At 44.3% G+C, this 21,654-nt stretch overlaps 1 protein-coding gene across 8 annotated transcripts in view; it reads left to right on the top strand.

The window, feature by feature from the left end:
- The window catches only part of POU6F2 (POU class 6 homeobox 2), a 486,796-nt gene that overhangs the window by 48,047 nt on the left and 417,095 nt on the right, over positions 1-21,654 (top strand). For 5 of the 8 annotated variants that reach the window (XR_002340449.1, XR_002340448.1, XR_002340452.1 and 2 more), the window contains one exon: positions 1,413-2,062. The exons of the other annotated variants lie outside the window; for them this stretch is intronic. The gene's annotated coding sequence lies outside the window, so the exon portion shown is untranslated. Of the gene's footprint in view, positions 1-1,412; positions 2,063-21,654 lie in introns of those variants that run through there. 8 annotated transcript variants of the gene reach the window in all.

The following is a 21,654-nucleotide window of genomic DNA, read 5'->3' as shown; positions in this document are numbered from 1 at the left end:
CAGCAAAGTGACCTCATCAGACATACATACGTGTATTTATATCCATTCTTTTTCTCACATTATCCTCCATCATGTTCCATCACACGTGTCTCGATAGAGTTCCCTGTGCTCCACAGCAGCATCTCAGCTTCTAATCTACTGAGAGGAACCCCAGTCTCCCAGGTACTAAGGGGCCCTGAAACTGGAGGAATTAAAGAAAAGTAACCCTCCATTACACTGAAATACTTTTGCCTCTGAATTGGCACTTGATTTTTTTTTCTTCCACTCTAAATGATAACATTGCTGCCTAGCTTTTAATGTAAACTTAATTTAATTTAAGCTTCCAGGGTTTTAATTTAGTAAAAGAAGGCAAGAAGAAGTGGTGGACCCCCCCCCCCCCCGTTGACCTGTGGCAGAAGGCCAAGTTCACACTCCCTCACACAGGCCCTGGCTGCCTTTCACATCCAAAGAAACGGTTTTTTACAGAGAGCTAATTGAGCATCTTTGCAACAGCGGAGGCCAAGTACAGAGAGGTCTACACTGATCTGCTGAAACTGGAAAGATGCCCCCAGAGGGTGAGAGGCGGGGAGAAGAGGTGTGGAGGGGACAGGGCTCCTGCTGCCCGGACAGCGTCTTCATCCTGAATCCCGGGTCTGTGTGTGCAGCGCCCGACTGGAGTAATTTGCTTTGCATTAGCGTCCTTATTCCTGGAAAATCTTTTCATGGTCTCTCGAGCTCTGTGCAGTAGGACTGGTGAGGGTTCTTAGCCAGACCATTTGGAGTCTATGTGTTTAATTATCATCTCCTCAAATAACGCGGGAACCAGCTACTGAAAATGGCATCTTAGAGTGTGTCTCCAGTTGAGGAGAACCTTGAGCCTTAGGAATTTGAACTTTGCAAATACCTGGAAGACAGGGAAAGAATGGTGTAATCATATTTAATGGTCACGAATGACGCTGTACTGTTTCCTTCTAGTTACTATGGTATTTCCTTAACGGAGCCATCAACATTTACTCCGTATAACACTAAATACAAAATTTGACTTATGGGCAGATGATGTTTTTTCTTTGTTTTACCAGTGATTCTATAAGGTATGTGCCCTTTAGAAGTGAGAGGAAGGGGGAACTTTGAGATTTATGGTTGTGATTCTTACTTGCTAGAATAAGTCTGTTGGTGAAAATAATAGGCTACTGAGTTTTCTTTGAGGTAGATTTTAAAAAAGATCACACATTTGACATTCCAAGAAAACGTGGTAAATGGGAAAAAGGAAATGTACTTTGCCTATGAACTTACGATGTGTATTGTTTTATGTTTTGTCATGTGTGCTGTTTAACATTCCATTTATATTTATTATTCCTTATGTGTAGTATTTTATTTTTGCATTCATTTTTACATTTGTTATTCCATTTAACTCATCGTATTTTAACCCATAGGGTCCATGGGAAAATGCAAGAATACCCCTCATGGATTCTGATTTTGAAACCTTTCTTCCACGGTCCTTCGAAAAATGGCTTTGAGTGACTCAGTTACTGCTTCTTAAAGACCCTGAGGCTTTGGGGGAGGGTGAATTGAGACTGCCACTGAGATGCTTCTTCCTACAAAATCACGTCCCTTCTGATGAGGATACTGGGGTAATGGAAAAATCCTTAATCTCAAAAGCATCCCTGAACGTGCCACCCCGAAAATTAACCTCATTCATCCATTTCCCCCTCTTTCATTTTTCTTCTTTTTTGAGATCTTTGGAAAAATTGAGCACATAAATTAAAGTGTCCCTTTAGCCGCCCTAACTTATGCAACCAGCATTTACTCAGCAGAACCCTGGATTTCAGAGACCTTGACAACAGCGCAGAGGTCATATTTTCACCCAGATGAACTGCTCATGAGCAATTTTTTTCAATGTCTTAGACCCAAACAGGCTTTTCTTCGATTTCAGAGACAAAGGCTACTATCTTTTTTGTCTTAATATTTTTTTCTGAAAAAAATGTCTACTGTGGCTCTTTCTGGGAAAATCCCACTTTCTGGTTTGACGGGTGCATCTTCAGTAATGTATGAGGCGAATAAAGGTATAGGCTCTTATTCTGCACTTAGAGGATTTCTTTTTCATTTGGCGGCACCCCTTCCCTGTTTTGCAATACCGCAGACCGGCGAGCCATGTTTATTGATCTTTCTCAAAAATCGGTCCAGTTCACGGAGTTCCCATCGTGGCGCAGTGGTTAAGGAGCCCAACTAGCATCCATGAGGACACGGGTTTGATCCCTGGCCTCGCTCAGTGGGTTAAGGATCCGGCGTTGCCGTGAGCTGTGGTGGAGGCCGGCGGCTCCAGCTCCGATCCGACCCCTAGCCTGGGAACCTCCATATGCTGCAGGTGCGGCCGTAAAAGGAGAAGAAGAGTTGGTCTCTTTCTGGGGAAAGGTTTCGACGGCCCAAGTCCTCTGGAGAGATCCTCCTCCCGCAGCAGCACTGTCGCTGAAGTTAGGACGGCGCTCCTGTTTTCCGAAGACCTAGAGTAAAGAAAGGCTCTCTCCACCAGTAATCACCCCCAAGCAGATTGGGCAAAGAGGAGACACGCAATAAACAATTTCCCATGATTTTCCCATATTTCATTTTTTTCCTAAATACATGATCTCGGGCAGGTCATCTAATACGTCCAGTCTTCCAGTTCCTCTTATTTGTTTATTTATTTACTTTTTGGGCTGCACATGCGGCACATGGAAGTTCCCAGGCTAGGGGTCGAATTGGACCTGCAGCTGCTGGCCTATATGTAGCACAGTCACAGCAACAGGGGATCCAAGGTGCATCTGTGACCTACACTGCAGCTTGTGGAAACACCACATTCTTAACCCACGGAGGGAGGCCAGGGATCTAAGCTGCGTTTTCAGGACACTAGGTCAGGCTCTCAACCTACGGAGCCGCAATAGAAACTCCCCGATATTTCAAATATGTAGTAGGTTTATAGCGATAGGCCTTTTTTTCCTCTTTTTTTAGGGATGCGTCTTTGTTCTATGGGAGCTCCCGAGCTAGGGAATCAAATTGGAGCTGCAGCTGCTGGCTTAAGCCACAGCCACCGCAACCCAGGATTCAAGCTGCATCTGGGACCTACACCACAGCTCACAGCAACACCGGAAACTTAACCCACTGGCAAGACTGGGGATCGACCGACATCCTCATGGATATTAGTCAGGTTCCTTACTGCCGAGCCACAGCGGGAACTCCCACGTGTTGATCGTCTTAAGGAGGGCCCCGTTGGACTGGTTAACTCTCCTGGGTAACTGGCTCAAGGGACCACCTGAGGGAAAGCGTGCTGTCCGCCGGTAGAAACTCTAGCTAACTGAACACTCAAGAATTAGGGAAGTGGCTGACCAGTGTCAGCGGGGAAGAAATTTTCCTTTCTGATTCTGTTGCTGGAAATTTGGCCACTGTCCACCGATGCCGACTAGAAACGTGGAGACAGTGTTTTGGGTGAAGGAGAAAAAACAGCTTTTATCGCTTTGCCAGGCAAAGGAGGCCACAGCAGACTAATGCCTTATAGACTGTGCCCTCTTTTGGGGAAGAACTGCCAGGAGCTTTATAGTCCGAGAGGAGGAAAACAGGGTTTCAGATAAGAAGGAGGATTGGGGCAAACATGCACATTCCTCTTTCTTTGGGGGAACCTTAGTCATGGAAGCGGGAGTCAGGAGGTCTCGGCGTGATCATGATGGGGGCTTTTAGGTTATCAGCGAGAGGAACAGCACTTGCGAAAAGGGCGTATTGATCAGAGATGAGAACAGACTAGGAACGTTCCAGAAAAACGTGCGACTCACCTTCAACCCACAGGCAGTTGTGCTCAGGGTGCCCAGTCTTTAGCGAATGGGTGATTGTGTTTGGGGTGCAGTGAGTCAAGGGAGGAACACAAGGACGGGCTCCAAGCTGTTTGGTTTTTTTTTTTTTTTTTTTTTTTTTTTTTGTCTTTTTGCCATTTCTTTGGGCCGCTCTCACAGCATATGGAGGTTCCCAGGCCAGGGGTCCAATCGGAGCTGCAGCCGCCGGCCTACCCCACAGCCACAGCCATGCGGGATCCGAGCCGCGTCTGCGACCTACACCACAGCTCACGGCAACGCCGGATCGTTAACCCACTGAGCAAGGGCAGGGACTGAACCCGAAACCTCATGGTTCCCAGTCGGGTTCGTTAACCACTGCGCCACGACGGGAACTCCAAGCTGTTTAGTTCTTACGTATTCTTTTCTGAGAGAAGCAGGAGCCGTGGAACTTTTATCTTAGGGGTGTAAGACGGCTACATCATCACATTTATCTCCTGAGAGGAAGCCAGGGTCCCGCCCGAAGGCTGAACTCTGTTTCTTGACTGGTCCCCCTGTCTTTCCAGCCCCCCTTCCCCGCTCAGCAGCCGTCCTGCCCCTCGGAGCTCGGGAAAGGCCACAGAGGCTGAATGAGGCCCACTTCCTCAAACAAGGACACAGAAAGGCTTTTGTGCCCAGGAGCCCCTCAGTGCCCTGCTCGGCGACACTTCTAGGTTCTTCTGGACGGTCTAAGAAGCACATTAAGACAGATTCACAGGAGAAAATCACCCCCCAATTCACTGCCATGCGTACAAGGGAATGCCCTCTGGGCACGGCTGAAACGCATACCATCTTCAGCTTAGACCAAAGAGGACATGGCAGGCAAGTGGCTTGAGCCCTCAAACGGGAGGAGGGCAGTGACACGGCGAGGGCGAAGGCAGATGTTTGGTGAACACAGGGGTTTGCTGGGCCCGTGGAGATCACGGGACCCAGAGAAGAATCTCAGCAGGGCTTCCTCCCACCTGCAGAGCTCCTTCGCATTCTAGATCCTGTGCTTGGGCAGCCTTCCTGGCACACAGCCCTATAGCTACATTCATTAGGCAGTTGGGGCCGATCCATTATTCTTTCTGAGACTTTTGGGCCTGGGTGGTTTTCAGCGTGAACTAATCCAGTGCCAAAGAGACACTTTGAAGTGGCACGTTTTGCTCCCTCCCCCAACTCTGGGGCCCTTCTCTTGTCTCATAAGACCATTGCTCTCCACCTGGGAGAATGGAGGGCAGGCCTCACTGTTCCCCCAGGGCGCAGGTGCAGTTCACGCTTTGTGCTTGGGTCACACCAACTTTTTCCTTCTTCCGTACGTTTCCCTCCTTCAGGCCGTCCAGGCTGGACGCTGCACAATTTGCATTCGCTTCAGGGGAACATTAAGCGGACTCTTTCTGAGGAATTTGAATTCTCCCATGAAGCCCTCTAGCTTTCACAGAAAATGGTATCTTCCTTTTGCCAGGGGTAAACGTGTTTGAATCCCAAAAGGTTTAAGTTAGTTTAAAGGAAGGTAACCAATGGCAAAGGGAAGGCCAAGGAGGCTGGATGAAAAATGCACATCTCTAAAACTGAGCCTTAAGGCAGTGTGAACCTTGGAGAAGAGTCTTCCCATTTTCCAGTATGGCTTGATGTTCTTATAACCTTGGAATTAAGGGCAGAGTTCCTTCTTTCTTGGCCACCCCTTTACAAACCTCCCTGGTAATGCTGCAGAACTTCTAGGAGCCTTGCCTTAGTGTCTACACTTCCTTTGTTTGTTCCTGTTACCTTCGTTAGCCTTCAGTTCTCTATTAAGTCTTGACTGGCGTGTAGCGGGCCCCACGAAAACAGCACTGCTGGGGCTGCCCACAGTTAGACTTTCCTGCTCTGTCTTGGGCAAATGAGAGAGTTTCCTCCTACCCCCGTCTCACTTTCTGGTGACAGAGAATATGATGTCAGAAAGACGTCAGAGGGGAAGTTGTGGGTGCTTAATAAGGTGGAAGACAAAACTGCTTTTAAAATGTTTTAGTTCCTTGGGAAGAAATCATATATAAATACATGGGTGAGGGGCACAGATTCAAGCCGGTTTGAATTCACATAACTTTTGCTGGACAATTGCATCACAATATTGACTCAAGTCCAGACTAGGGCCTCTGGGGTGTCCCTTTCTCTACTGATTTGCAGTTTATTGGTTCTGTGATTCCATTACTCTCTATCTGATTTTTCTCAACATTTCCCTTGCTATTTGACTGTGGTCAAAAGTTCTGTTTGGGGATGGCAGGTACAAAAGGTTACTCTTGTACGAAATGCTGGCATCCCATTTAATTTCCTTGATTCTGGCACATTCACTCTGTTCTCTATAATTTATTAAAAGAAGAAGTAGAATCAATAGCCGAGAGGTCTTGTTAGCTAATTTCCATGGGGGTCTGACTTTTGGGGGCCATCTCTGTTCTCTGAAGTCTCCATCTTTAATTTTGCGAAGTAGAGATGAGCCACTTTATGGATGCATCAACTAATTGCGTTCACTTAAAGAAAAAAAAAAGAGACTATTTTTTTTTTGTTACTCAGACACTATAGACATACTCCATCACTGCCAAAGAAAGGTACAGTAGCCATCCCAAGAAATCCTAATTAGCTCAATGGATATTTGAGCTCTGTCAATTACTCAGATAACTTAGGAAGTGGGGGTATGTTGGGTGAAGAGTCATTTGTCATGTAGGTTGGCGGTCCCCAGTAAAACAAACAGCGTGAAACACAGATAATGCCCCAGACTCTGGTCTTGGGATACCTCTGACTGTAGCACCTGGTGAAAGACGTGTCTGAAAATTTGCGTCTCTAGTTTTTGAGTAACAAGCGAAGGTTAGGTGAAGGGTGGATTTCAAAAGGACACTGTGACACCAGAAGTGTGATGGGAGCTGGACTTGGTGCTGTTTAAGTACAGAGCGCGACTCGGTGACTTCAAGTCCCTGGTGGAGGCTTGCGTCTGGAATCTGGGGCTGAGGCTTCTCGTACTCGGTTCGCTCACTGCTTTTTATCTGCAGCTGCATTGACAAAAGGCTTCGTTGCTTCCGAAGTGTCCCCTTAAAGTTTGATGTGTGTGTGTGTGTGTGTATATAAAGGTAACTCATCGTCTCGGTCCCCTCTGACGTCGTCATCCTACCTGCATTCCGACGCCGCTTTTCTTCCTGTGAAGACATTCTTCTTCCCTTCGAAGTCCTTTACCTGGAATTAACCCAGTCATCTTCCTCCGTCCTTGCTTTCTGCAGAACGCATGACATGGCCCACAGTTTTCTTGTAAAATAATGTACATGTAGTAATATATATGTATGCATGTAATGTAGTAATATTACATGTGCATGTAATACATATGTTTATGCATGTAAATGTATACATGTGTGTATCATGCACACATGTGTGTATGTGTAGGAATGTGTATATCTTTATATGTACCTATATGCATATAACAAATACATCAATAGCATTTTTAATGCCTACTGCCATAAATAACTACATGTTTTTAGTAAATTTAAGAAATTTTTTTTTTTTGGTCTTTTTAGGGCCGCACCCACGGCATATAGAGGTTCCCAGGCTAGGGGTCTAATTAGATCTATTGCGCCGGCCTACACCACAGCCACAGCAGAACCAGATCCAAGCCACGTCTTCGACCTACACCACAGCTCACAGCAACGCTGGATCCTTAACCCACTGAGCAAGGCCAGGGATTGAACCTGCAACCTCATGGTTCCTAGTCGGATTTGTCTCCACTGCGCCGCAAGAGGAACTCCAAGAAATATTTTTCTATATTTAATGATTTTTATTTTTTTCCCTTTTAGCTGGTTTACAGTGTTCTGTCAGTTTTTCATTGTACAGCAAGGTGACCCAGTCACACATACACACATACATTCTTTTTTCTCACATGATCCTGCTCTATCATGAGTGACTAGATGTAGTTCCCAGTGCTACACAGCAGGATCTCATTGCTTAGCCATTCCCAAGGCAGTAGTTTGCATCTATTAACCCCGAATTCCCAGTCCATCCCACTCCCTCCCCCTTGGCAACCACAAGTCTGTTCTCCATTGTCCATGCTTTTCTCAAGAAATAAATAAATATTTTGATGACATAGTATCCACCTGAATTGCAATGAATAAAATATAGTCATCATCTCTTTAAGATGTATTTTGTAGTCTTACCTTTAATCAGTAATTAATACCACTTCTAAGATCATAAACAGCATCATTTCCTAAGGAAATAATCAGAAATAGAATCAAAATTTATGTAGAGTTAACGAATTACTCACAAAATGTAAACTTGTTGGGCAAAAACCCAAAGCTATGTTTTTCCAGGAAAAGCAACTGGAAGAAAAGACGCAAAAATATGTGTGGTTATCCTGAAGCAGAAGGACTGTGGGTAATTTATAGTTTCTCCTTTATAATCCTTTACGTTTTACAGGTTTCCTACAGTAATAATGTATTACTTTTGTAATAAAATGCTTAAATCTTAAGAAAAGTAATAAAGCAATCAGGTTCAAGGGAACCAATTCCAGCAATACCAAAGTATGAAAGGTTCATGCAGATGCGGCTCAGTCACACCTTCAGGGCACACTGACGTGTTTTCAGTTGGGCAGAGGAAATAGATGTGTCTTCTTTTCAGCTCAGACGCCTATGCTGCACCCTCCTGTTAGAAGCCCTTTTAGGGTTGGGGATACCTATCAGGACATCCATAAAACTGGTGCTTTGATCTCCCTTGGGCGGTGATTCTTGAGTGTGTGTGTGTTCTCTGTGGGTGGAACCGGAGGGGATAACGGGGGATGCTGGGCGTCCTGAGACCCCACAGACGGCATTCTCCTTAGCTTTACCCTCAGAGGAAATGAATGCGTTTGCCCGGGAAGCAGTTTTAGCAAGGTTGTATCTTGTACACGCTTGTCTTTACACGTGACACATTTAATTCAGGAATTCAGGGCCCAAACTCCATCACCTTTAAAAACAGTAAGAGAATGTGTTGGGGGAAAAATGTAACTCTTGGAAATTTCACTATCTGGCCTAGAGTGGACACTCATCCTGCAAAGTTTCAAGGGCTGTTTGTGAGAGCAATTTGTGTGACATTATTCTGCTGCCTATAAATATGTTCTAGATGCAAGACGGCTAAGGAGGGGGACCTCCCCTGTCATGCTCGCTTAGGAAAGAGACGCCGTGCTTTCCAAACCAAGGAGAGTGCTCTTGCGGTAATGGGGCATCAAACAGGCAAAATTGTACCTGTTGTCAATGGCTACAATATAATTTCATTGATTTACAATGTTTAGAGTGAGACATGATTTCTAGCTTATATAAGATGTCACATTGGAGTAATTGCACACCCACTGGATTTTATGGCCAGAAAAGAGCATGGTTACGCGCACACAGATTCCTTAGGCTGCCTTGCATTTAGGGTTGTTCAGTAATCAGGGAGTTATTATTAGCAATTGTCCTGCTTGAACGCTCACGGTCGCATGGGTATTGTGCGGCCTGGGTTTGGTTCGGGGCACGTATTTGAACCATCCAAAGGAAAGCCTCTTGAGGCTGTTTCTGTGATTTCGTCCGCATCTCTTCTGTCCTTTTGGTCTCCAATCCTCCGCGTTTTCCTGAACTTCTCCCCATAACACCCTCTGTTGTGTCCTTTACAGTATCTCAGGCTCCTGTACAAAAGCTCAGGGAAAGACCGCTCTCTTTGCACATGGCATGGGAGTCTTGGGGTGGTGTCAGTCAATGAGTAATTCTCCCACTGCCTGCCTCGGGTCACCCGGTTGCTGGGTCCTGTCTTAGACATAAGGACTCACAGTCTCCGGGGGGCAGGGCCGTGAACGGTGCGTTTTGAAGAAGCGCCTTAGTGGATTCGGTTGCACAGTAGAGCCTGGGAGCCTGGAAGGGAGCAAACACTTACATCAGCTATGACTCATAGGAAGTTGTTTAAAGAATATCTGGGTTTTATTTTCATTATCATCTGGTATTACACTTGCGTCATACCTTTACTCGGGGAAACTCAGAAATCCGAGTTCACCAGCTTTCAGGTTGCTTTGAGGCAGGTTACATTCAAGATGTGTTATGCGGAAGAATACATGCCCATATATTTTACGCTTACACAGGAACTATAGTATATTTTATGGAGGGACCTTGCTTAGAGTTCACCTGTGCCATTTTTGACTGTGAAATGCTTCCAGATATTTCAAGAACATCGTATCTGGTAAGGAAACAGACTGTCACATTTTTGTGTGAAATTAAAACGTGCTTGTTTGTCTGAGACGGACCCAAGTTTATAAAGCGATTCTAAAAATATTGCCACCTCCGTTGTGAAATAATAAATGTTTCCTGGGACTGACCACTAGTGTGGTGTGATGAAATTAGAAAGCCATTTCTGTTCTTACAAGTTGTTGTGGTCAAACACAGGATGTCATTTCTCACAGGCTAAAAATTGCTGACCGAGCCCATGAATAAGTTGTGACAAATATGAGCGTTTTTCTGCAGGGAAAAAAAGTGTGCACAAGTTAGCATTCAGGAGAAGAAAGGACATCTCTTCATATGCTCTCTTCGGAGAAGGCTGTGCCGTTTTGCAATTATGATTGCTTTAATTGGGAAACATCAAGCGGTGATTATTATCCGCCCCCGTTAGAGCCCGAACTTGAGTTCCTGCTTGTGATCATCCCGGTGGCACGGGCTCACCCGGTTCTGAGCTCTCGTTAGGTGCTAATCTTACGTGACCAGTTTACAACCCTGTGTCGAGGCGGATGGTCCACGGGATACAGGCCTCTTCTCAGCAATTTCTCTTGGTACACATGCACCCTACTCACTGCAATGCCTTCTTTCAACTCTTTCTTTTCTTTTTTTTCCTTTTTAGGGCTGCACCTGTGGCATATGGAAGTTCCCAGGCTAGGGGTCATATTGGAGCTGCAGCTGTGACCTGTGCCACAGTCATAGCAACGTGGGATCTGAGCTGCGTCTGTGACCTACACCCCAGCTCATGGCAACGCCGGATCCTTGACCCACCGAGCAAGGCCAGGGATCAAACCCGCAACCTCATGGTTCCTAGTCGGATTTGTTTCTGCTGTGCCATGACGGGAACTCCAAGGGGCTCCCTTCTCGAAACTCTTTAAGGCTGACAAGCCTGTAGTTAGGACCCTGAGACACCACTCTATCATTTCCGGTTCCTCACAGGTACAAACATACATTCACACCTGTACCCATACCTTGAACTGAGAAATTGTTAGCACCTTGGTCAGCTCCAGGGCTCAAGGGGTAGAAACCAGAGGGGCCCGGAATTCCAGCTCTCACCTTAAAATAAGCATTAGGCTTATTCTAAACATAACCCAGTGGCAACTCCAGCCCTTATTCATTCCAGGAGGTGGAGGAAGGAGTTTCCAGCCTAGGTCATAGCTCTTTCTACTCTCCTTGCTAAGACTGCAATGAGCAGATTTTATGATATTTTCCAATATTTGTTTATTTGCCTTAAACCTCTCTTCTGACTTCCCTTCCGTGGTTATCTACAGTCTCACATGAAGATTAGGTTTTTTGAAGTGATGACCAACTTGGATTTTTTTAAAAAAATCTTTGTCTAGGCATAACTTACACGTGATATATCCACTCACTGTAAAGGTACCCTTCGGTAATTTCTAGTAAATGTGCAGAGTTATGCAACCATCCCCACAAACCGGTTGGAGGATATTTGCATAATCCCAAAATATTCCTCATGTCCATCGGCAGCCAGTTTCCACTCTGACCCCAATCTCAGACAACCACGGAGCTGCTTGCTTCCACTACAAATTGCCTTTTCCAGATATTTTATTTCTCTTTAAAATGTTTAATTACCACCACATGTTACCTGCCCATTCAGCTGTTGGATGCTTGGATTTTTCTCAGTCTTTGGCTATTATGGAAGTTATTTTATTTTGCTTTTTTTTTTTTTTTTTTTAAGGGCTGCACTAGAGGCACATGGAGGTTCCCAGGCTCCCATCGGAGCTGCAGCTGCCGGCCCACGCCACGGCCACAGCACTTCTGCTGTCGTGAATGGTGTTGTCATGACCATCCCTCTGTCATCGTGGTTTGCACATATGTTTTCATTTTTCTTAGGCAGATTCCTAAGGGTGGGATGTCTGGGTCATATTGATAGAGTGATGTGCCACTTTTTAGGAAGCCGCCAGTTTTCCAAAATGGTTGGATCATTTTGCATTGCTGCCAGCAACATACCAAGGGCCCAGTGTCTCTAAGATCTTGTCCCAAATTGGCGTTGTTGTATTTTTCTTTATAGCTATTTCGTGGGTGTATAGTGGTGTCTTGTGCTTTAATCTGAACTTGCTTAATGGCTAAGGAAGTTGGACATCTATTCATATGCCTTTTAGCCATCTGTAATCTGCTTTGGTGAGAGAATATATAAATTTCTTGCCCATTTTTTTTTTTTTGGTCTTTTTAGGGCTACACTGGCGGCATATGGAGGTTCCCAGGCTAGGGGTCGAATGAGAGCTGTAGCCGCTGGCCTACGCCCCAGCATAACCATGCCAGATGGCATTAATCCCTTGTCGGTCTCTTCATTCGCAAATGTTTTCTTCCATTGTGTGGGTTGTCTTTTCATTTGGTCTACGGTTTCCTTTGCTGTGCAAAAGCTTTTACGTTTAATTAGGTCCCATTTGCTTATTTTTATTTTTATTTTTCTTACTCCAGGAGGTGGATCCAAAAATATATTGCTGCAATGTATGTCAAAGAGCCTTCTACCTGTGTTTGCCTCTGAGAGTTTTATAGCATCTGGTCTTACAGTTACGTATATAATCCATTTTGAGCTTATTTTTGTGTACGGTGTTAAAGAGTGTTCTAATTTCAGTCTTTTGCATGTAGCTGTCCAGTTGTCCCAGCACCACTTATTGAAGAAACTGTCCTTTCTCCATTGTATATTCTTGCCTCCTTCATCAGGGATTAGTTGACCATAGGTGCATGGGTTTATTTCTGGGCTTTCTCTCCTGTTCCACTGATCTATCTTTCTGTTTTTGTGCCACTGCCATACTGTTTTGAAGACTGTAGCTTTGCCGTGTAGCCTGAAGTCAGGGAACATGACTCCATCTCTGTTCTTCTTTCTCAAGATTGTTTTGGCTCTTCAGGCTCTTTTGTGCTTCCATGCATATTTTGAAATTATTTACTCTAGTTCTGTGAAAAATGCCAGTGGTATTTTGATAGGGATTGCAGATGGAAAGATATGCCATATTCTTGGATTAGAAGAATTAGTATTTGTTAAAATGACCATAACTACACAATTATTTATAAAAAGTTATAAAATTCCTCATCAACTCTGACCCTCACAGCAGTCAGGGGAGGGATAATTGTTCTTATTCTATAGGTAAGGCAAATAAGCCACAGGAAGTTTAAGGAACTTACTCCAACCTACAGTTTTGTGAGAGCATTGACTAAATGCATATTAAACAGGGCGAGTTTATCTTGGATCTCTGATAACTTCAGAATAACCATGTTTTATTTAATGTTCTGGGACTGGGCGGTAGAATGTAAATATGAATTAACCCAGGTGACGGTCCTTCGAGCATGAATATAAAATTAAAGGAGAGTTACTGTCGTGGCTCAGTGGAAACGAATCCAACTAGTATCCATGAGGATGCAGGTTTGATTCCTGGCCTCACCTAGTGGGTCGGGGATCCGGCATTGCAGTGAGCTGTGGCGTGGGTCACAGATGCGGCTTGGGTCTCATGTTGCTGTGGCTGTGGTGTAGGCTGGCAGCTATAGCTCTGATTATATCCCTAGCCTGGGAACTTCCATATGCCTCAGGTGTGGCCCTAAAAAGCAAAAAATAAAAACCAAATGAAATAAAATGAGACAGATATTGAGAGGACAGGGAGAAATGGCTCAGCAAAGGCTACCCGGAGGTAGGAAGTTGAAACAGACACAACTGCTGAGTAGGAGCTGTCTGTGGGCCGCGGTGGGGTTGGAGGAAGGAGGAGGGAGAATTTCTCCCCGCAGAGCCCAGGGGAAGAATCAGAGCCCTTCGGAGGAACTGAAAGAACCACTGTGTCAGCGCATGGAAAAATCAGAGGAGCTTAGGATGAGAGGTGGGTGGGGGCACCTCCCGTAGGATTTTTTTCATTATCCTCCAGGTAATAGAGAGCCTCTAAGGAACCTTAAGTGGGGGTTGGAGGCTGTTGATGGGTGGAGAGGAAATGATCATACTTACTATTTAAAAGGGTCACTTTAAGGACAGAGCGAAGGGCAGATTAGATGGGCACACCATGAATGGTTACCCGAAAGTGACTTGGATTGGAAGTAACGGACTGGGGACGAAGGAGAAGATACCACCAAAAGCTACTCAGAAGAAAGACTGAATCTGGAGATGAATTGTGGCTGGTGAGCAGGGGAGATGGATTTCACTGCGGCTTTTAGAATTCGTTTGGTGTTGTTTTTTTAAGCTATTGATGAAGCCATATGCTATGATTTACATGCCATTTACGGTTTTCTCTTTGGATAAGAGAAAAGGTGCCACGGCAGGCTTTCTACCTCCAAGGCACGAGATAATCCAGAGTTGCATTTCAGGAAGCCCCCAGGCTCAGAACACTGCCAAGCTTGAATCTTATTTTTGACAGCAAATCCTGTTGTTCTGATCATTATGAGAAAGAGTCATAATTTTAAACAATTCTGCCTTCATGAGTAAGAGTGTTATGGGAGTGACTCCACCAGTTAAAGATGATTAGCCTTAAAGCCTTTAGTTAGGAGCAAATGGGAATTTTTTTCCTTTAAATCATAAATTAGTTCTTCTTTCCTTTCTCTGTTAAGTCCTGTTTGTTTCATTTTGTGGTCAGATTCTATATGTTTGGCCAAAACAAAAATACGAAGCAGGTAAATAGTATTCTAGATCTGGTAGGGGAAAGAAAAAAAACAAACAAAAAAAACCCTCCTGAAACTGAAAACAGTAAATTCCTTCTAGAGCCACACAAGCAAAACACACACAGTTTTCTTCTGTAACCTACTAACATGACTGTGTCTCGATGTTGAGCTTTGTGTCAGTACTTCCTGAGGCACAGTGGGGCTTCCAGACTCTACATTTTAAGTCTTTCGTGTCTAAATGAGTTATTAAAATATTTTTTCTCGATGTTACAGTTCTTCTGGTATTCTCTTTGAATAATTTTTGTCTGGATTCTCTGCCTACCGATATCTCTCTACCCCAATCTTTTTTTCAAAAATTGTGGTTTTTGTTTTGTATTTAATTTCGGCTTTCAATCCATTCCACTGTGTTTTCGCATACGTGGCTTCAGTTTTGTCTTTATTTTTGTGATTCTGTTTTTCTAAAGCTCTGCCAACATGCTTTATCTCTGTGGTCTAACCATATCTCACTGAGTTTTTGAATCTCTGCTTTGTATTCTTGTTTATAGAGACTATTATTCCATTAGGTTTAAAAATATATTTGGACATGTCCTTTAAATTGCCCCGTGGTAGAAGTTTTCTGGTGACTGTTCTTTACCTGGTGATTTTTTGGTTATTGCTCTTCCCCCATCCTTTTAATAGTACTTTTATATAGATAAACTATTGGTTTCTTTTTATTAGAATACTCTAAGACTTCCTAGAACTCAAGATTAGAACTCAGCAGAAGCTATATGTATATGTGTGCAAGGGGTGGTGGTTGCTACTGCTACGTTCTATGCCAGCAAGACTTTGTGTGTGTGTGTGCCCATGGCATGTGGAAGTTCCCAGGCCAGGGATCAAGCCTGCACCACAGCAGTGACCCAAGCCTCTACAGTGACAAGGCCAGATCCGTATCCCATTGTGCCACAAGGGAACTCCAGCAAGACTTTTTTTTTAAAGGTCGCCTCTGCGGCGTATGGCAGTTCCCAGGCTAGGGTAGGGGTGGAATCGGAGCTGCAGCTGCCAGCCTATGCCACAGCCACCTCAATGCCAGATCTGAGCCGTGTGTGCGACCTACACTGCAGCTCACGGCAACGCCGGATCCTTAACCCACCGATGGGGGCCAGGGGTCAAACCCGCATCCTCATGGACAAGGGCTGGGTTCCCTTCTGCTGCGCCACAGCGGGACGCCCCAGGACTTTTGTAATGACAGGGTGTGCACACGATCGTGCTTTTGTAGACTCGGCTTCTCCCGGGTCAACTGAGGGAGGCGCGGTGGGCGGGCTCCCAGGCTGGCAGTAGGGACTGTGTGTCTTCTTTACTCTGTCTCACTGATGCTTCCTGTGTGGTTCTTTCTTCTCTCTTCACCGGAGTCAGACAAGAGTCAGAGCGGATTCATGTCTCTGTCAGTGTTGACCCCCCAGCGTCTTTGCTGGGAAGTCGTGATGTTTGGATCTGACCTTAGAGTGGCCCTTCGTCTGGAGAAGGGGGCACTGGCAGCATTGCGCAGGCGCGGCTGTCCTCCTCTTCGTCTGCCCTCCCCGCGCTGCCTCGGTGCTGTCACGGCTCTGGGGTCAGCGGCTCCCGGTTCGGTTGAAGGCGAGTGTGCGCTTCCTGGCTGCTTTCACTTGCTTGGAAGGAGGTGCATGGGGAAGCCTTACGTTTACACCTCTGTTCTGAAACCCGAAATAAGAATATATTTTCTGATGAGATGAACCTTTTACTAGTGAAACTTTTATACTGTTTGGCTTTTTCAAATTGTCGTTGATGTCTACTGTTGTGCCAATTTGCACAGCAAATCGACTCAGTCATACATACGCACACACACACATATGCATATACATGCTTTTTGAAGCGGTATTTTCCATCATGCGCTGTCCTAGGAGATTGGATACAGTTCTCTGTGCTACACAGCAGGACCTCATTGCTTCTCCATTCTAAATGCAACAGTCCACATCTATTCATCCCAGCTCCCGCCTGTCCCACTCCCTCCCCCTGGGCAACAAGTCTCTTCTCTGTGTCTGTGAGTCTGTTTCTGTTCTGTAGAAGGTTCACTTGCGCCCTATTTTAGATTCCACCTCCTGCTCCGTGGGTTAGGGATCCAGTGCTGCTGTGAGCCGCGTGAGCTGTGGCGTAGGTCGCAGACGCGACTCGGAACCGTGTTGCTGTGGCTGTGGTGTAGGCCGGCAGCTACAGCTCCGACTGGACCCCTAGCCTGGGAACCTCCATGTGCTGTGGGTGCAGCCCTAGAAAGACAAAAACCAAAAAACAAAAAAGTGGTATCATATGGCATATTTGTCCTTCTCCTTCTGACCTCACTTAGTGTGCTGGTAAAGTTATACTACCAGGTGAAATAATACTTTTAAAATATTTTTGATTTAAAAAGATCACGATTTTAGGTTCTTTTGCGTTTTCTTTAGTATTAGTCATTTGGCTCTTCATAGCGTTTTTATAATTCTTATGTGCTTTGTTTTAAACATTTACCCATTTTTAAAAATTGCTTTGCAAGAGAACATTCACCTGTCATATCCCTAGTTTGTTGTAGTTATTAGTCTCAGCGTGTCATTTGCCTCCTGTTTTATCATGTTTTGACACATAAAGTTCAATACTTTTGTGTAAATTGTTCTTCTTTGTGATTTCTTCACTCTTCCGTGCTTAGAAAATAGTTCCTTATTCCGAGAGCTGCTAATTTTCACATTTGTATTCTACTTTTTTTTTTTTTTTTCTTCGTAGTTTCGCTTGTTGTGTTTAGCTTTCTGTTTCGGGTTTATGTCAGTGCTCAGTGTCAGGCGAGGCTTGGGGTTCCTCAAGCAGTCCTTTCCCCAAGTCGTTCACTGGAACATTCTTCCTCGCCCACTGATTTATGATGTTTTCTATGAGTTTTCTAGCATAGTTTATGGCTCACATATTGAGGCCCACACCTGAATGCTGGCTTATTCTTTCCAGAGGGAAACCAGTATTGTCTCCAGCTGTCCTGTCTGCCCAACTTCTGGCTGACAAAGAAGGTTAAAAACAGAATTGGTCCATTAACCTTAGCCCAGTAGGTGCTTCGGCTGTAAGATCCAGTTGACTCAAGTTAATGTCTTTCTTCCAGCTCTTGGACTCTTTCATTATTCCACAAGTCACCTCCTGTTTAAGTGTACTGCCCGAAGGGCAGCACACCCCAGCATGCATCCTCTTCTCCAAGCCACCTGCAGTTTTCTCAGTGTTGTGGTCTCCCAGAGGGCAATTCACCAACATTTTGGTGAGTTCTGTACTAGGAGTCAACCAGAACTTCCAGATGAATGGAGCCACAGATGGATGTGGGGAGTGGAATGAGGAGAGAGGAAGAAGATTCTTGGTGGTGAATCCTTGCATGTCAGGAGTAAGGCCAGGCAAAGGGATGAGCCGGCCGGCCTGCACAGGGCAGAGTGCCCGTGTTTTGGGAACGAATTTCTGTAGTGACCTCAATCCATCCCTAAGCACTGACTCTGCAGTTGCTCTGCATCTCCCCACTGGAATTTGGGAAATCGTCTTTCTTCCTCAGTCTGCCTTCTTAGTCCTAATGTTTAGCTATTTTTTCAGACTCTTAATGAGTAGAATTTGGAGGTGAGTGAATCTGTCACCATGGAGGCCTGGCATCGCAGGGAACAGACTTAGATGATGCCAACATTTGCAGAGCCTTCGGGGAGTGGGTCATTCTTTACGTGATTAGACATGTATGGGGGTTACTTGCTTATCAGTTTTGTATTGCGAATATTCAGTAACATTTTTATGTAGTTCAAGTGGTAAAGGGGACATCTCCAAAAATTCAAATTGTGGCTCATTTATAATTTAGGTTTTTATTAGTTTGAGTATTCACAGAAGCTGACACCAGACCAACTCCCAGAGTCTTCATTTTTTTTTCTTTAAACTTATTTTATGGAAACAATTTAGATTTTATGAAATCAAGTGTTTAATTTCCTGAGAAGTTAAGAAATAGTCTCAAAGACTTAGGAAAATAAAAATGTAAAGAAATATGCACCTTTTAGAAAGATGCTGTCAAAGCAAATTAAGGTTCTTGGAATGTTTTTGTGCCTTTTTCGTACGCTGACAAAATAGCATGGAAATAATGAAACAGCAGAGTCATTTCCATAATGACTTCTCAGACAATGTGCTGCAGCATCCGTAAGTGTTCACTTAGGAACTCCATCGTAAGTTTCAGGGAGAATTTTAGAATATTATATTTAGAGATAAGACAAAGATTTTAATTAGGAAAAGAAAGCAATGTTGAGAGCTTTTAGGTCAAGCTCTTAGATAAATGCACATGTGCTTCAAAGAGACTCAGGAGTGGAGTTCCCGTCATGGCTCAGCAGAAGCGAATCTGGCCAGCATCCATGAGGCCACAGGTTCGAGCCCTGGCTTCTCTCAGTGGGTTGAGGATCTGGCGTTGCTGTGAGCTGTGGTGTAGGTCACAGACATGGCTCGGATCTGCTGTGGCTGTGGCTGTGGCGTAGGCCAGCAGTTGCAGCTCTGATTGAACCCTTAGCCTGGGAACCACCAGATGCCACGGGCGTGGCCCTAAAATTAAAAAAAGAGACTCGGAAACTTGCACGAAATATTTGAAATGAGTGACCAGACCTCATTCGTAAATGTAATTTTAAAAACATGCTCAATTTCTGGAAAGCGCAGTGAGCACTCTCCACCCACTAGGCAGCTGTGGTTTAAAAGTGGAAGAGAACGAGTGCCGGAAAAGGTAGAGACATGGGCCCCTCTGACGCTGCTGGCGGGAACGTGAAAAGGCGCAGCTGCTGTGGAAGGTAGTGGCAGCTCCTAAAAAAGTTTACTGTGTAATTACGATAGGACTCCGCAGTTACACTCCTGAGTGCATTTCCAAGAGAATTTAAAGACATACGTATAAAAAAGAAGGTATAAGTGTGTACGGTTGAGTCACTTTGCACTTTTCTGTGCAGCAGAATTTGGCACCACATTGTAAGTCGACTATGTGTTAATAAAAGCGTTTAGAAACGCGTGTGTAAACAATGTGCACTCGGATGTCAGTAACGGCATCATATTCATCAGAGCCAAAAGAGTGGGCGCGACCCGGCCACTCACCAGCGGGTGCATGCCTACCATGGGGCGTTATTCAGCCCTAAGAAGAAGAGACCAAGGACACCTGCTGTGGTATGGATGAACCTTGACACGTTGCGCGAAGTTAAAGGAACCAGACACCGTAGTCGCGTGTTGCGTGTCCCGTGCATCTGGGGTGTCCAGAACAGGCACACGTGTAGACATGGAAAGACGATTAGTGGTTTCTTAGAGCTGGAGGAATGAGGCGATAGGAGGGTCGAGCTGAAGGGTCTTCTTTTTGGAAGTGTGGAAGTAGTCTCAAATTTACTGTGGTGGTGGTTGCACAGCTCTGTGAATACCATAGAAATCACTGAGCTGTATACGTTAAAAGTGGTGGGGAGTGCCTGCCGTAGCCCAGTGGGTTAGAGCCCAAGAGCAGCAGCTTGGTCGCTGTGGAGGCCACAATCCCCGGCCCAGTGCAGTGGGTTGAAGGGTCTGGTGTTGCCACAGCTGCGGCATAGATTGCAGCTGCAGTTGGAGCTTGGATTCAGTCCCTGGCCTGGGAACGGCAATATGCCAGGTGTGGCCATAAAATAAAGAAAATAATAAAAAATAAAATGGTGGCTTTTTTTAGTATGTGAATTACATCGCAGATTAAAAAAAAATTCTTCATTTTCCACTAAAATACATGAAGGAATTGATAACATTGAAATTTACAAAATCCCCAAATAGAGCACATATCCACCTATTTATTTTCCAAATCTGAGAGGGATTTTTGCAAACTTCAAGATGGAAGAAATTTGAATGAAAAATACCATTGGTGGTAAAACAATGCTTTATTAGCCAGACCCAGAAAGTTTTTGTTGTCCCTTTCTAGCTGCGCAAAATAGAGTGGTGGCTCTCACTTTTGAACTCAAGACTTGATTACAATCTTAAAAATTATTGAGAATTGCAAAGGGCTTTCCTTTTTGTGGGTAATACCTATTGATATTTATCAAATTAGGAGTACAAATGAGGACAATTTGAGTTATATTCTAAGACATTTAAAAATAATAATAAACTCAAATATTTTTGTTAAAAATATTTTCTTAAAATAATTTAGGAGAGTGGTATTGTTTTACATTTTGACAAATTTCTTGCATAAAAATTTCATGAAAGGCAGTTGGAATCAGATATCTACTTTAGCGTCTATTATGCCGTGATATGCTCCTTTCATCAAAGTTTAGGAGGAAATTGACTGTCCTGCAGATAAGAAGTATTTTCTCTGCCCTTTTGATGGTGGTGGTTTTTCTTCGGCATCACGTCACGGTCTGACAAGTGGTAGTTTCGTAAAGCTTTGTGGCAAAATGTAGAACCAGAAATCATGTTCACAATTTTTTGGTGCTCGTTTACACTAAAAGCCCATTGATCAGTCTTGCACTTCGAATTGATCTTTTACCAGTGCATAATTTTGCCACGTCATGCTTTGGTCACTTGGAAAGTATTGATTCATTGTGTTATGCAGCTCTTCCAAATGTTGACACATTTCATTACACAATATCTAAAAAATAGTATTTCTTAAAATCACTACTTCAGCAGAAAAGCCTTTAAATGTTGGAAAGTTCTTAAACTTTTGGTGGCAGATGTAAGTTTCCCAAAATTCTAATTTTCTCTTTAGAGCTTGAATTTTATCATTGACAGCAAATACTTTCAGTTATTTTTTTTGAAGTGACAGGCTCATTTCATTCATTTCCCCCCAAAATGTCCGCCTGCCAAAAAAATCGTAGTTTGTCTTTCACTGGTTTTTTAAGTATGCCACTTAAACAATCATGGGAATGCTTTTTCTTGGTATTTTGGTGTCCAGCCAAGGCGCTTTGTGTGTACATCCCAGTTCATCACACGGAATATTAAAAAATGTACTCAAGGACTGCAGTTTAATAAAGTTGACGGTTCTTTGCCACTCCATCAAGGACATTTTAAAGTGAAACTATCTTCTGCTTTTTTGAAATGTTAATGTGAGT

The sequence above is a fragment of the Sus scrofa genome, chromosome 18 (assembly GCF_000003025.6).
Source record: "Sus scrofa isolate TJ Tabasco breed Duroc chromosome 18, Sscrofa11.1, whole genome shotgun sequence".
Classification (NCBI taxonomy): Eukaryota; Metazoa; Chordata; class Mammalia; order Artiodactyla; family Suidae; genus Sus; species Sus scrofa.
The sequence above is the reverse complement of the archived record's forward strand: the minus strand, read 5'-3'. Positions and strand labels throughout refer to the sequence as shown.